We start from the raw sequence: 15,318 nt of genomic DNA on the forward strand, positions 1-15,318 counted from the left end.
TGGGGACTCATGTCTCCTTTGTTAACATCTGCAGCCAAGCCCCTTTTGAGCTACTTTAAAGTGCATTCTGTTCATATCACAATTGCTGCTACCAGCTGCAGGGCCCAACAAAAGAGCAGGGCGGATACATGGAGCCTTTGTTAATCAGGCTGGCCATGGCAAGGGGAACGTTTGGTCCTCCCACTTAATGCGTCATGTACTCCTGCTGTCATATCCCAACAAAAAATGACAGGGCGGACTGTGCCTGTAGGCTGTGTCCACCCAGAGTACACGGATCTATGTGCTTGTTGTGCTGTGAGCATAGAAAATTGTGTGTGTATTGGCCCCACACATTTTCCTGAGGTTTGCCTACCATCATTCCATTTAATTAAACATTTAAAAAAAGCCCAGGCCCGTGCACACCCATTGTGTGGATGGTCGAATTACTCACATTGGTCTGGTATTTTTAATGGCCAAGCCAATGGGAGTATGTTTTTAGGTGGGGTTACTGGCATATATTGGCAGAGCCAGCCTGGACATATTTTATCATTGTATCATTACTGGGATTATGCGCAAAGCAAACGTGAGTTAATTCCTCTATGGGAATACTGGCATATATTGGTTCAGCCAACATAGAGATGTATGGGCACAGCTAGAGTGAAAATATTTTTTATACTGGCATATATTGTGGGGAAACCCATGAAAATGCATTGGCAAATGCTCCTGTTCACTGTTGGTGACTTGCATCTATTGTATTTTGTCATGAGTTAACCAACAATGCTGATTGCAAACTGTGTGGCCTTTTACCAATTTTTTCACAGTGTGCTGTATAATGCACCATTTTAACTCCTTAGTCAAAATATTTTCACGGGGGGCCAATTCCCCCGAACTCAGTTTTTGTTGGTTTGGGCTCCCTAGCTACACTTGGTTGCTTCCGCATACTTGTGGCAAATATCGATGCCCCTCTAATAAAACAATTCACCAGCCTCCACTGGTGGCTGGTTTGAGGGCCAGGCACTGCCCCTTGTTTCCACGCTGGGTGAGAGATTTAAACATGCATACACCTTTCACCCAGCACAGTGTATGCATGCCCTTGCAGCGTCATTGTTATGGATATTGTGCACATGTGGTAGTCCAGGACAGCCATGCTTTGACGAGCTTGGTGTGGTGGGCAGATTGGCGGTCTTCAGCATGGCTTGCAGGGTGCAAACCAAATTGTGTGCTATGCACTTTTTAGACTCCCACATATTACAGATACAGATGGTCCAATGTACACACAGTTTATGCATAAAAGCCTCGGCTGAATTTGTATGAAACCATATTGGATACAACATTGGACGTTATATCTGGTTGTTAAAAATTAATTTAGGGTGCCTTTGCAGAGCTTAATTATGACCACAGAAGTGAAGTGAAAGTGCTGCAACATTGCTATTAAATACCTGTGACCTTTAGAAAAGTATGACCAATTCATGCTATGGGTGTTGCATCCCCCATAAAAGGGCAGTTGTGTGGTATTGTTTTCCCCCTCGCAATAGCAGTTAAGATGCAAGGTTGCCATGTCCACCTACTACCAAAATCCTACCCTGCCCCATGCGTTCTATGTATTTATTGTTTTGCTTGCATTTATGGAGTACTGCTTTCCTCACGGGGGTGGTCTCTTGGGGCTGAAGGATCCAAAATAGCAGTGTGTGGAGATCGAGAAAGTTAGTTTTGTTGCAAGAGCCAGGTTTTCATGTCTGTGGAAGGAGCAATGGTCTGAGATATTGAGTTTTAGGGGACGTTTGTTCCATAATCTAGAGGTCGAAGTGCCAGGGGCTTTTTCTGCCATTTCAGGATTTTGTGAATACGTGCCTGGTGTGTAGCGATTTGGATGATGAGCGGAGGTTTATGGTAGCATGTATTGAGTAACCTTTGAGGCAAAGAAGTAGGGGTGAGATCAGCCTTGTTGAAGGAACAGGATTTAAATGTGGTCTGTTTGTGGACAGGGAGCCATTAGAGGGAGTTGAGGAGAGGGGTGCGGTGCTCAGCTCTTCTCGGGTGAAGCAGGAGCATGGTGGTTGCGTTCTGTACCTTTTGCACTCTGCATAATTGCGCTAGGGAAAGGCCAAAGCATGCAGCGTTTCCTTCGTCCAGGAGATTAAGTGGTTTACCAAAAACTGTGAGGGAACATTTGTAAGGTGAAAGAAGCAGGTACTGCCAACATTGATCTGAGAGGTAAGGAAGAGGAACATTCATTTGAAAGCCCAGGCTCACTGTTGATGAGGGAAAAGGTCCAAACTGGGTAGGCCAGATGCAGGAAGGTCGGAGATGGCAGTGATTCGTGTTGCGTCAGTTTGATTTCCATTAAGTTTTAGCCAGTCGTAGTGCATCCAACAGTGTATGGACGTCTTTACAGCGGTGGAGGTTGGGCAAATCCCCCTTGCCTCAGCTGGCAGTCTCAGCAGGATCTGGATGTTATCTGTATAGGAGTAGAGGATGATGCCAAAAGTACAGATGAGTTAAGTGAGGAGGCATTCGTTGATGCCGAGGCTCCACACAGCGGTGGCGCTGAGGACTGGATTGATAGGCTGGGATGGGGACTTTTTGGGATCTGTGAGCAGGAGGTAAGCCATGATGGGACAAAGGCTTGGATAATTGGTTAGGCCTTCTAGGAGGATTTTATGGTCAGCCATATCGAAGGCCACCAACTGAGGAGAATTAGAGCCTCTGTTCCTCCGTTACACGCAAGCATGAACCGGTCAGCTCAAGTTGATTTGATGGCAGATTCTGTGCCATGCATGGGGGACGTAGTTGTTTTGATAATTGTCCAGAATGTTCTGGTCTTCCGGGTAGGATTGGAGTTGGTGAGGGCAGTGGATTCCAGTATCTTAACAGGGATGGGGAGATTGGAGATAAGTCGATAGTTTTTGCGTTTGGGGGGGTCGAAACGTTTTTTTGAGCAGGGCAGTGATGTCTATTTTGAAGCATGGAGTTATAATTCCGGAGGTGAAAGCGGAGTTGATCAAGTGAAGAAAGCAACTAAAGAGAAGTGGGGTGAGTTATTTGAATTGGGTAGGGGGCAAGGTTCCTGAGAGGATTTAGAATGTCGTTTTTTTTTTTTTGGGCGATGAGACATGAGAGAAGGAAGTGAAAGGAAGGGCAAGGACAATTTTCCAGTTGTTGGTCATATTGAAGGCATGGGCTTTCAGGATTATCGGCCAATAGTTTGGTAAAAATAGTCCACATTGTTGATGAATTCAGAAAGTGTTTTAGCTTTAACAAGTGACGCAGGACGGGGGGCTGAGAAGTTCGGAATCCTTTGGTGCTGTTGGGGGTATAGCATGTTATTGCAGTGAAATGGGCTTTTTTTGCATTCTTGATTAGGTTTTTGTGGCTGCTCAACCTGACTGAGGTAGGCTATTTTGTCTGTGGAGGTGCCTTTGACTGGTGCGGTTTGTGTTCAAGGAAGCAGAGCTAATATATTCATTGCAATTTCTAATTTTTTTTAAGAAGAGGTATTTTGGTAGGTGCAGAGGATGTTTTTAAGGTGGTCAGAAAGAGTTTGTATTTGTATTTATTGGTTTATAAAGCGCTTTACACCAAAGCGTTGTACAATTGAACAACTTAATACATAAACATAAACAGTAACGTTAGAAGTAAATAACAATATGAATCAATCAACTAAACAGCAAGAAGAGCAGTTAACTGAGGGGAATAGGGCAGGGGTGAAGGGGAGTAGGAGGAGGTAAGGGAGGGGGGAGATGGTCAAGGGGGAGAGTGGAGAAGGAGAGATTAAGGGAGGTGCGGAATGAGGAAAAGGTGGTGGTCGAGCGGATTGTAAGAGGAAGGGAGTTCCAGTGCAGGGGGGGCTAGGAGTTGGAAGGAGCGGAAACGGGAGGGGGCACAGGGGACCGGGGGAACAGTGAGAAGGAAATGGTCGCGGACCGAAGGGAATAAGAGGGAGAGTTGAAGGAGAGGAGGGAGGAGAGCTGAGGGGGAGCAAGACCATGGAGAGATTTGAAGACGAGGCAGAGAAAGTGAAATTTAAGTTGGGAGTGAAATGGAAGCCAGGCCAGGCAAGGGAAGAGAGGGAGGCTGAGATGGAGTTGAAAGGTTGGTGTGTGGGGTGGAATGGGGATCAGAATTTGATATACATTCTTTCTTCACTATTTTGTAAAACTCGTGTGTTGCCAGTCCACAGTAGATCTTTCCATATCCAATATCTTTGGTTTGCAACTTATAAGGCAAACAAGGTAAACTGAGAAATGCAGTGTTGCAGTCCCTCTGCTGAGAACAAACATGTTTCAAATACCCTGTTCTATGGAATTTCGTCCACTCAGGAGGTTTTTGGCTCACTGCACCCTGCACACAGGAGAAATATCCATTTGCATATCGGTCTAGTCGCACCCACAAGGCCAGTCAAGCACCGAAATTCTAGGCAATTCTCTTAACAAGAGTAACATCAGCAATCGCAGACCTGTGTTTCTGCCTTGTTGGGCCTCCTCAGTGAGGTGAAGCGAGCACAAAGGTCTATGTTTCACCCCTGGTCACCAGGGGCAATCCAGACTTTTGCTTTCAAAGCTCTAGTTGTGTCCTCATGCCAGATAAAGGAACATCCGAGAAGCCTTGTTTTGGATTCTCTTAGAGAGCCAAATATCGAATGTGGCAATAATCACCTACAGATGGATCGGAGCACCTGGTTAGCTTTATATAGCAGTTGAAAGATGCAGCAGGAAGAGTTGGTGGTTTTCTTCTTTGACCACTGAGGTTGAGGGATATTTGTGTCTCGCAGGACACCCAGATGTTTTGCTTTGTGCCTATGGTGGTGCAGTTGTAGGTTGGAACCGGGAAGAGTCGGCATTAGTTTATGGGCGTGCATAGCTTATTTTTATTTATTTTTTGTGTGGAAAAATACCAGGTTATCGCAGGCCTGTAGAGTCGATAGAAGGATGCTTTTGGGATTTCTCCTCACCGGTTGCCCAGTCAATCTTAAACCACTTGTTTGCTGAATTTGATGATGCGTTAATGTGACTGGCAAAGCAGTTTCACGTTGTCCAACCACACTGTGGTAGCGTCCCATGAGGAGTGTGCGTGGGTTTCAGTTACTTCCTCTGCGCCAGCTCTACTCTAGGTTGTGACCCGTGCTTTTGGTTGATGTCCGAGTAATGCCATTTATTTGGCCGATTTGGTAGCAGTTTTTTTTTTCCATCGCTCGTTTGTAGTAATGGGCCTAAATCAAGCATTTTAGAAATGATCATGTATAGAATAGGCAGAATGGGCAGTCTGCTTCACAGGAGGCCTGGAACGTTATGTTGCACCAAAACCTGTTTGGTTCACTGAAAGAGACTGAAATGGAGTGTACTTTTTTCCTCTGTGTGTGGATTGAGACCTGCGATCCACTGGTGGGGGCTGTGCCTTAGGTTTTTTTTCTCTCTCTAGTGTTGCGTGTCTCACCTGTTGGGAGGCATGGTATCGCCCAAGTGTGTTGATGTGGTCACGTGGGGAACCACGTGACCAAGCTAATAAAGTGAACGAGCCGCTTCCGGCTCGTCAGTCAAGATTAAACTGTCTCTGTGTGTGTGTGTCTGCGGTGGCACCATGCGGGTGCCCCACCACGTGTGCTGCCCCAAGGACGGGGCCCAGCTCCAGGACGGTGCCCCTGCCGGGCAACGCCGTCCCTGTGTGTTCCCCTGCCCTGTGAGTCGGGCCAGGGTGCCGACCCTGGCCTGGGTGCCCCCAGAGCCGGGGCCGCGGTAAGCCGGTTGCCACCCGGCCCATGTGCAGAGCTCCAGTGTCCCCGGAGCAGGTGGGATGAACCCCCACCCTTTGTGAAGGCAGCGTGAGCGCTGCCTGTGTGTGCATGGTCGGCTGCCACCCGACCCAAGTATGGGGCTGCCCCGTGACCTGGAGCAGCCCCCAACAACCAGGCGTCATACTACATCTGCATGCATTTGCTGCATCTGAAAAGACCTGCTTGCTGTGTCCACTTACTTTTGGTTGAGGTTTTCTGGACCTCGACTGATTGGCAGTCTGCCACATCGTGCTGACTGAAGAGGGCGGTGTTGGGAGGTGTTTGCTCCTCCTGTCAGTGCACCTAATAGACCATATGGCGAAATGTTGCCGCAACAGGCAATCAATGACCTAATACAATCTCCAATGCAAAAAAGGCCACGCTCCCAAAGATAACCCATAACGGAATTTCCACCAGTAAGTGGAGCTTTCAATGAGGAGCGTTGGCTTCTTGGCGTATGGAAGTGCACGCTTCCTGGGCTTATTATTTTCATTTGTACATATCTAATGAGATGTCCGGTAATAATACCGTTGCCTTTCGCCTTGTTCTTTCGCCGGCTGCAACACGAGTAATGGGCCTGCTGCCACGTGATCTCATCGGGCGTTTACGTTGCGTCCTTCCTTTGTGTTATCTCTGGGCTTCTGTTTGTTTTGTTTCCTTCCTCCATGTCGGCTCTTGGCTCTTTCTTTTTGTCCATTCCGATCATTTTTTTTTGTAAAGTTGAAAATGGTGCACTGTTACTCCGAACAAAGGGCGAACTGTTGCTTCAACACAAGTGCAAGTGTTACTTTTTGGAAATCGAATGTAGCCAAAGAAATGACCTTTGTTTAATTTAGGAAATGCTTAAAACGGCTCTCCTGAAAAAGAACGAGGGAGTGCCCAGTTGCCGTAAGCAGTCTTTTGAGGGCCAGATTTTCCAGAGCATAGCTCTTAACCTTTATGTCGTCAAGGCGGTTGAAAACACCTGACTTTGTTTTTGGCAGGTGAGAGCCCATTGAAGTGAATGCGCCGGGCCTGCCTACATTTGACACATCAAAAGCCTCGAGGATGACTTCATTGGATGCCAGGCCCCTTTTCTGAGACTCCACCCACCCACTTTTTTACAACAAAATTCAACATCAAATGACGTCTGAGCGAGATTTACGCTCCATACTTTCTCTGCCCACACCTAGATGTGATTGGCCACTATCGGTCTGTTTGTAGCCAATGTCATCGAGGTGTGGGCAGAGTTATTCGAAGGGCCAGAAATTCCAGAGACCCAGAGAAGAACGTAAAAACCCGGAGTCTCCAGGATAAACCCGGAGAGTAGGCAGGTCTGGAATGGGCGCAAGTTATATCCCTTCTTCAGGCACCAAGGAGTGATCTGGTCGCAGGGTCACTCGTGGAGCGGGGATCTCTAGTCAGACGATGAGACCACACAGAGGGGTAGTTGATATGTTGTCTTTATTTATTTTTACTCGATTCAGACTGCCCTGCCTCTTTCTGTCCAAGACCCGCTTCCTCCTCAGGATGAACACAAGAGAGAGGATAGGATGCTACAGCAAGCAGCTTTGGCTGGTGAGTCACCTGTTTACAAGGTGGGTGACATCTGCCAAAAGCATGCAATGAAAGCTATGCCAGAGTGGAGGAGAAGGACTTGGAAGGAGGTCCGAGGTTCCAGCCTAGAAGGGCCAATCACAGTGCATCAAAACTAAGATTTCCTGGGAGAGGCGGGTGCGGTGAGGGGAAATGGGGTGCGATTGTGGTTGGATGACCGTTATGGAAGCTGGTCGTGAGTCGGGCCATTAATCCATTGGGCTGCCCACAGCCACCTCCCCCGTTCTATGAGCCCTGAAGGCTGATTAGGTCTTACTCCTTCCACCCATTAGATGCATCTTTCACCTCAATTCAGAAGCTGTGAAGTTTTACAAATGGCTGCTAATCATTGGAGACATGGGTCATGTAATAGCTGAGCCCAGCAATGAAGCCGTCATCATAGTGGGGATATTGATCTTCTGGCTAGGCTTTTGTCCTCTGCATGTTTGCTGCTTCTGCTGCAGTCCTGTTAATGAAGGTTTAAATGTAAAGACCTTCTCTCGGAGAGACATTTGCCAGACTATTGCCGTGGCAACCCTTTGGCATCAGAGCCCCAGCTTGGCGTCACAGCAGAGTGCTGCCTTCTGCCTCCAAGTGAGAGTGCTTAAGCATCCCAAGCCAGGGGCTGGCGACGCCCATGGTCACTGGATTGGCTAAGAAGTAAGGGTGTGAGACAAAGGCCAATCCGGGGTTATTCAAGGCAGGATAAAGTGGTTGTTACGTGGGGTCTCAATCTATGCATGGGGGCAGAGGAGTGTGCCACGTTCCATGGAGCACAAGAGGGGGAGGGAGTTCGGGTATAGGTGGTGATTGGGGAAGTGCCAGCGGCAGTTGCCATTGTTCCCTGCAAAGGCCTTTAATAAGGAAGAAGCCTGTTGCACTTACCTGCTAGTGCCATCGTCTTTGTGACCCACATCATCTTGGCGACGAGAACATGGAAATAATTGGCAGCTGTGTGATTGAGAAGCAGTGCTGATCTGCCAGTGAGGTGGTCGTGTAGGAAGTGCCCAAAGCTCAGCCAATAAATGGCCTAGGAACTCCCGGCTCTGCCCAACGATTTTGAGAAGTACACCAGAGGAGGCTGTGCAAAGAAGTGAATGAAAGCCTGAGGTTAAGAGACTAAAAAGGGAGGAAGGACTGAACACAGAATCATTGCGAGAGTGCATTTCTAGGACTGAGCACACAAGGTTGCCCCATGACCTTTGAGGGAATTGTGTGAAGGACACTAAGGAACATCAATATGCTGTGTTTGAGTTCAGCCCTTTCACCGTGGCACCTTGGGTGCAGGTCCATTTTAGGCATGCCCTGTTGGCTGCATGAAGCAGCGTTCAGGGACCTGCATACCTGGAAAGAAGCACAGAGAACATAGTGCACATGGAGTGAGGAGCACGCAGTGACAAAAAATTAAAGGAAGATAACCACAGTGTTGTGTGAAGATCTGTGGTAAGGATGTGGACTTTGTAGCCGAGTCAAAGTCCCACAATCAGCAGAATATCGCAAGACACTTACGGTCGTTTGTTTATTCATAAAAGTGGATGAAGCACAGATCAGCCTGGAGCAGTCTGAAGGTGAAAGAAAATCCTTGAGAGGATCTGTCCATGGTGAATTGGAATTCAAAGGACAGTTTGCAGAGTAAAGGTTTAGCGTAGCTGGAGGAGATGTGGAAAGTGCGTGTGTTTGTCTTTTTAAATGCTTCCATGGAGGAGGCCCATGTCTGACCTGGCAGAGCATCACCGCTTCCCTGTGAGCTCCAGGAGACTCAGCTTCCTGGGCCACCGGTTTCCTCTCCTGACCCTCCTCGTACTTCTTCCTCCTACATTTTAGACATGGACCTATTCTACCATCATACTGCCTCTTTCTCCAACTTTAGTCACACCAACACTGACAAAGTTCTATCTCTACTGATTAAGGCTAACCCCTCTTGTGCCCGATATGATCCTCTTCCTCCTCAGCTAGTTAAGCGTATTGCTCCTTTAGTGGCCTTTCATTGAACTGTCCTTCGACTCCGCTTGCTTTTCCCCTGTTTTCAAAACAGCCATGGTCATCCCTCTCCTATAATGCAAGCGGCTTACCCGAACCTACCGGCTAACTTTCGCCCTGTGCCTCGTCTTCTGTACTACTCTAAAGTGTTCAGTGTTCAAAAGGGTTGTGTTCGACCAATTTCTTGGGCATCCACAACATTCAAGACAGCCCACAAGCAGGTTTATGCTCCTGTCACTCCACGGAAACTGCTCTCGTGAATGTGTCCAAACTCACTGCCTCTGCTAAGGACTCCAAACAATCCTAATTCTCCCTGAACTGTCTTCTGCCTTTGACACTGTCGAACCGTCTGATCTCCTTAATACTCTTTCTTCTTGGGATTCATGATGGAGCCGTTGCCTGGATTGAATTCTACTTTGCACCTCGCCAATTCTGTCTCCTGGACCAACAACACCTTTCAACTCACTCCTCTAACTCTTGATGTTCCACAAGGCTCTGTCTTGAATCTGCTCCTCTTTTCACTTTACACCTCTGAACTTGGGGCTCTAATCTGCTCCTTTGGGTTCTCGCAACCAACTCTTCACAGACAACACACATCTTCTCTTTTGCTGAACTCTCTTCTGATCGCTCTATCAAAATTTCCAACAATCTCTGTGCCATTAAATATTGGATGGCTTTGCACTCTCTGATGTTAAACTATACCAGAACAGAGGTGGTGTTCTTCCCTGCCAAAAGCTCTTGCTCATCTCTTCCTCTGCCTATCCAGTTCCCACCTGACACTCTCCCCTACTCTTCTCCAGCTAGAACCCTTTGTGTCATCTATGACCCATCTGACACCTTCTCTACTTTCATCTCCAAAACTGGAACAGCTCACTCAAACCTCCTAAATATTAGGAAAATCCGGCACTACTTTCCTTTCAACACCGCCAAGCATCTCTTAACCACTCTTGTCTTCTCTAAACTGAACTACTCTACCAGCATCTTTTTTGGTCTCCCCAACTATGCTTTCTGTCCGCTCGACAAGATCATTAACTTAGTTCCCACACCTACTTCCTCACACCATCACCAGGGTGGATGGCTGATGATGCAAAACATGGCCAGATTTAAATGTCTTCACCTGTTTCACAAATCTATCCATGGTAAGGCACCTCTGTGTCTGCCCTCTTCTATCCATCCTCTTCCTCCCTGTGATTCCTCGGTTTCTCTCCTCATGCTCCACTTGCAGGTAATTTTCTTCTCCCGAATACACGAGAAACGCTCTGTTTTGTTCCTGTGACTGTTCCATTTACTCCCCTCCACAACCTGGTCGGAATGTCCCTCAAACCCACCCATTGTAAGAAGCTCACTGCTTCCCATCAAATCTAATTTCTTATCTTTTGTATGTTCTTTTGTGATCAAAAGAGCATTGTTCCTACTGTTTATAAATAAATAAAATAAAACCTATTCCTCCCCAGATGACCACTCCTCCCACCGGCAGCAGCTGATGGAATGTGTTCAAAGTTAATGTAAGCCCCCCTGTGCTGCTGCGTGGGATGCTGGATACTACTGATCAGTAGCTAAATATGGCACCCAAGTCCTTAACAGCCTGATGAGGTGAATACAAGTGGAGAAGGACCAGAGTGGCTTGGATTTGGGCACCAGAGACACTCGGATGGAGCAATGGAAACACGTACCCTCCACCCCCTACTGGCAAGAATTGAATTATAGTCGGCACTGTTTGGGAGATCAAAGGTTTGCTGCACTGGCATCAGGTGATGTACGCACCGATTGGGACGTAAAGGAATGGAAAGACCATGAGGGGAGACCGAACCTGAAAGTGCTGGAAATTCAGAGACGGAGTGATAAGACTGCATGCTTCCTCACCAGTAAATGGAGAGTGAAAGGTGGAAGCGAGCAGGCGAACGGATGGTTGCTGGCGTGGTTTCAGAAGAGATCAGATTAGTGATGTGGTGAGAGGGAATTGAAGTGCAAACCTTTTCTGGAGCCAATGTGGAACGCCGTAGAGGCTAGGTCTAATTGGCGTGGTCCTGCAGGGCCCCGTCAGACTCGTGTAGAGACCTAAGTGGAGGCAGAAGTGCATTTTAAGCTGCAGAGAGGCGACAACCCATAATATCACCAGAATAGTCTACAAAGCCTGCAACTGAATGCGAGAATTGAAAGTGCATAAACGAGCAGACTGAGGACAGCAGGGGACCTACAAAACTTAACAGCTCTATCATTTTGGATTTAAGTAAGACTAGACTGGGGCACTCATTAATGCTGGAAAGCCTTGTGTGGAAATAGACTGTTGAAAGGATCCTCTTGTAGATTGGATAGAAGGGCGTGACAGCCTGCCCTTGAATTTCAGCTACCGCACCACAGGCACGGTGAAGCTACTGGGAAAACAAAGGTCCTCAATCTGGAGACATCAATGCAGACCCAGGAGGGGATTAAGAAAACTCCCCAGCAGATACATGCACCCAACGAAAAGATAATAGCAGATAAAGCTACTGCAATAAAGAGTCGTATGCAACTGTTACTAGTACTAAATGGAGACATAAAGGACAGCACATCAAAGCTCGTTAAATTGATTACCGATTTGGGGAAGCATGTACTTGAAGCAGGTATATTATATTCTCTGTGCACAAGCTCATGAACAATCTGAGCTGTCAGAGAAGATGAGAATGGAACACCAAATGGAGGCAATGCTTTAAATGAATGCAGAAAACAGATTGTGACAAAATGTCAGATCCAGAGAATACTTAAGCAGGTACAGGCCAGCGAGCTAGAAGAAATCATTGCAGCCTTATTCCATTGGGTATTGGACGAGTTGGAGCTCATATTGGAATAAACGGAGCAAGACTATGATCCCCGTTCTTCTGACTCTGGTTCATTTTTACCCACTTAAAGAAAAAGGTCACGTTGGCTGCATTTAAGTATAAAGCAATTCAATTCAGAGATGCAACTATAACCGTGTAACCGGTTCTAACACACGCTACACTGAAAAAGAAGAGGAGTCTGAGACTTGTAATGGGATGGCTATGAAAGAATGACCTGGGGTTTCCAATTCAGACTGATCTTTGAGTCTTAAAATATCACTAATGAAGGAGAGTTTGAGGACCTGATGGCTAGTACTGCGAATCCAATGTAGAGCAATTCCTCACCTGATGGAGGACTGGAGAGAAGGAAATGCCCAAATGAAGGGGAGATATGGGGGAGAAGCGGCCGCTCAAACCTGAAATGTAGAGCTGAGGAAGGAACTTAGGATGAAATCCGATCGAAGCATTAAATGATTCACTTGCACTTGTTTATGGATTTATATACTTGGGGTTTGCTCCTAGGTACACCGGGGAGGATTAATAAATATTTGGGCAATGAAGAAATGCAAATTCGAAGGGGAAGGCGAACAGGTGAGGTAGTTCTTGTTATATATCATGAAAAGGGGATCTTAGTGAGGTTGGTTATTGTGTGGGTCAGCAGGGTTCAGGGAGATAAGGGTCCATGAGATAAAGGCACCACACACAATCTATTATAGAGAAGATGAATCATTGGATGAAATATGGGGGTGGTAGTGGTATAGTCTTGCCTTGGATGCATAGGGTTTGGCAGTATAAGAGTTGATTTTATCTTGTGCGGTTTGTTTGGTTCACATAGATAGAAGGGGAGAAATCAAATGGTACCCAATTTGTCTACAGATTGCCTACACAGAGAATGATGGAAATAGATGCCAATGACTGATCTAAATGTTGTGACAAAATGTGCAGGGTCTCGACTCCCCACTTAAGGGACTTAGGGCGACATGGGGGAGTAAATTGTATTCGTGCAAGAAAAACACTTAATGGAACACGACGAGTGTGGGTGAAAGTACAAAAGGTTCCTAATACAATTCTTTGCTTCAAGTGAATCAAAAAGGGAGTGGCCATTCTGATGGAAATTAAAAATAAATCTAATTCGAGATCCAGAAGACATGGATACTTAATTCTTAAGAGATTGAAAACTAATATCGTTTTACATTGGTATACTTCTATGCCCCTAATGAAAGTCAAGACCATTATTTTGCTGACATGTTAGGGAAATTGGGAAGGTTCTGTGAATGGGAAGTAGTGATTGGAGGAGACTTCAATTTTATGTTGGACCCAGAGACTGGCAAGTGCATAATCTGTACGTATTTGCAAAGATAATTCAGGAGTGATCAATAATTGAGAGATGGCACATTTTCTACGAGGAAGAGGGGGATTACACAGATTCATTCATAAAGGTTACTGGACAATTGATATTATGCTAGTATCACTGACCTTAATCCCCGTGGTGACGACAATAGAGATTGGTCAGATCATCCTCCGGTTTTGCCCAGAATTAAATGTAGAATACCTACCAAGAAGAGAAAGAAGCTATGGTGACTAGATTTTTGAGGGAAGTAGCAATTCAAACCCATATGGCAGATAGATTACAGCATTTCTTCCAGGAAAACTATTTAGGGAAGATGGATTGGAGTATCATATGGGATGCTAGTAAAGCTGTACTCTGGGGCGAAATTATCAGTAATGCTTTCATGAGGGTACAGGAGACAAAAATGTAGTCAAAGAAGTTGAAACCAGACCTAAACAAGTGGGCTCCTTGAAGAAACCTGGGGTGTTGACAATGGGTCGATAAATTAGAATGTGCCAGGATATTTCAACGTGCACCTGTCCAGTATAGATATGGACATATTTAGTAGAAATATCCTGGCTGCTCCCAGGTGGATGGATTTTCATAAAAGGCAACGAGTTGTGTGGGCCCCAATGGCTGACACCTTTTTGCTGTGGCTGTCTCACAATTGATGAGTCAGACAATGGAAGCTCAGAAAAAACGGGCAAAACAAGCGATCCTACCCTCCTTACCCATTCAGAGGATTAACATGGCATGGGCAAAACGGGCCAAGTTTGCAGCCTCGCAGATTCCCTGGAAAGCAAATGATGGTGTTAGGCAATCCTTACAGCTCACACCTGGAAGCTGGTTGGTTCAGATGACCGGCTGGAAGCTTGGAGAATGCCCAGTGTGTAGGTTTGGGGTTGGAGCAGGTTTTATTGATAGTCTTTATTGAATGAAGAGGTGTTGCTTTATTTCCTTAAGGTACAGTGGTTGGCTATGGCAACCTGAAAAGTCCACTCATCAATATGGCATTACTGTGTAAATAGTTTGTAAATAAGAAACCTACAGCCAGAGGTTTTATGCTGAAACCACAAGCATGTCCCTGGTTATTGCTCCGACTAGTGTTGAAGCAATGTGCGTATTGTCTGATCCACTATGGACAACTGCATAGGTTATGTGCCCCATATTGGCAATTCTCTGGCTGTTCAGAGCACATACACAATTCAATATCCTCTGTGCAGCCTAGATGGTCCTAAACCGTACCACCCCCACCCAAGTGCCAGAAAATCGTCCATGAACTTGCAGTCCGCCAACAGTTTATGCTGGTCCTCCCCAGATTACAAAAAGTAGATCCTATGTTCATGCTCCTTTGCTTGGACACAGGCTTTCATACCCATGTGAGCTGCTGTCTCCCTCACCATCCTCTTCAGAAAAACCCTGAAGATCCAGACCCCACTCTGAAAACAATACATGTTTCTAGCCACTCCGAGCCAGCCACCATACTCTTTTATTTATTTATTTCCTTGCCCTCCTTCCTCACCCAGGCAGACCACAGACTCTAAATACAGGCAGAGTGCACCCTCAGTAACTGCCACTGGGCACATTGTACCAGCACCTCTAACTAGTGCTGTGGCCTTCACTGCTTTGTCACCTCTATAGCCTTCTGCGCTTTGGGGCTTAGTAGTGTCAAACGACTTGAGACAATTCGGCTTGTAGAATGCACATTGCCTAATGCATTCATTATTTTTAAATCCATGAGAATTATTCCCTGGGATCGAAATTACTTTCCCCTTGATCCTAGAGAAGTATCTTCCTTCATCAGTTGCACACGGCCCACAGATCCAGATTGTGCATCGTGTTGCCACTGCACACTAAACTGGATCCTCCTTTTGTAACATTTGTCT

The 15,318-nt window shown here is 46.4% G+C and overlaps 1 protein-coding gene across 2 annotated transcripts in view; it reads left to right on the forward strand.

The window, feature by feature from the left end:
• Positions 1–15,318, forward strand: part of RRAGD (Ras related GTP binding D) — a 536,051-nt gene that overhangs the window by 113,870 nt on the left and 406,863 nt on the right. The gene's annotated exons all lie outside the window — the stretch shown is intronic.

This window comes from Ambystoma mexicanum, chromosome 4p (genome assembly GCF_040938575.1).
Source record: "Ambystoma mexicanum isolate Mex_15411 chromosome 4p, UKY_AmexF1_1, whole genome shotgun sequence".
Lineage (NCBI taxonomy): Eukaryota > Metazoa > Chordata > Amphibia > Caudata > Ambystomatidae > Ambystoma > Ambystoma mexicanum.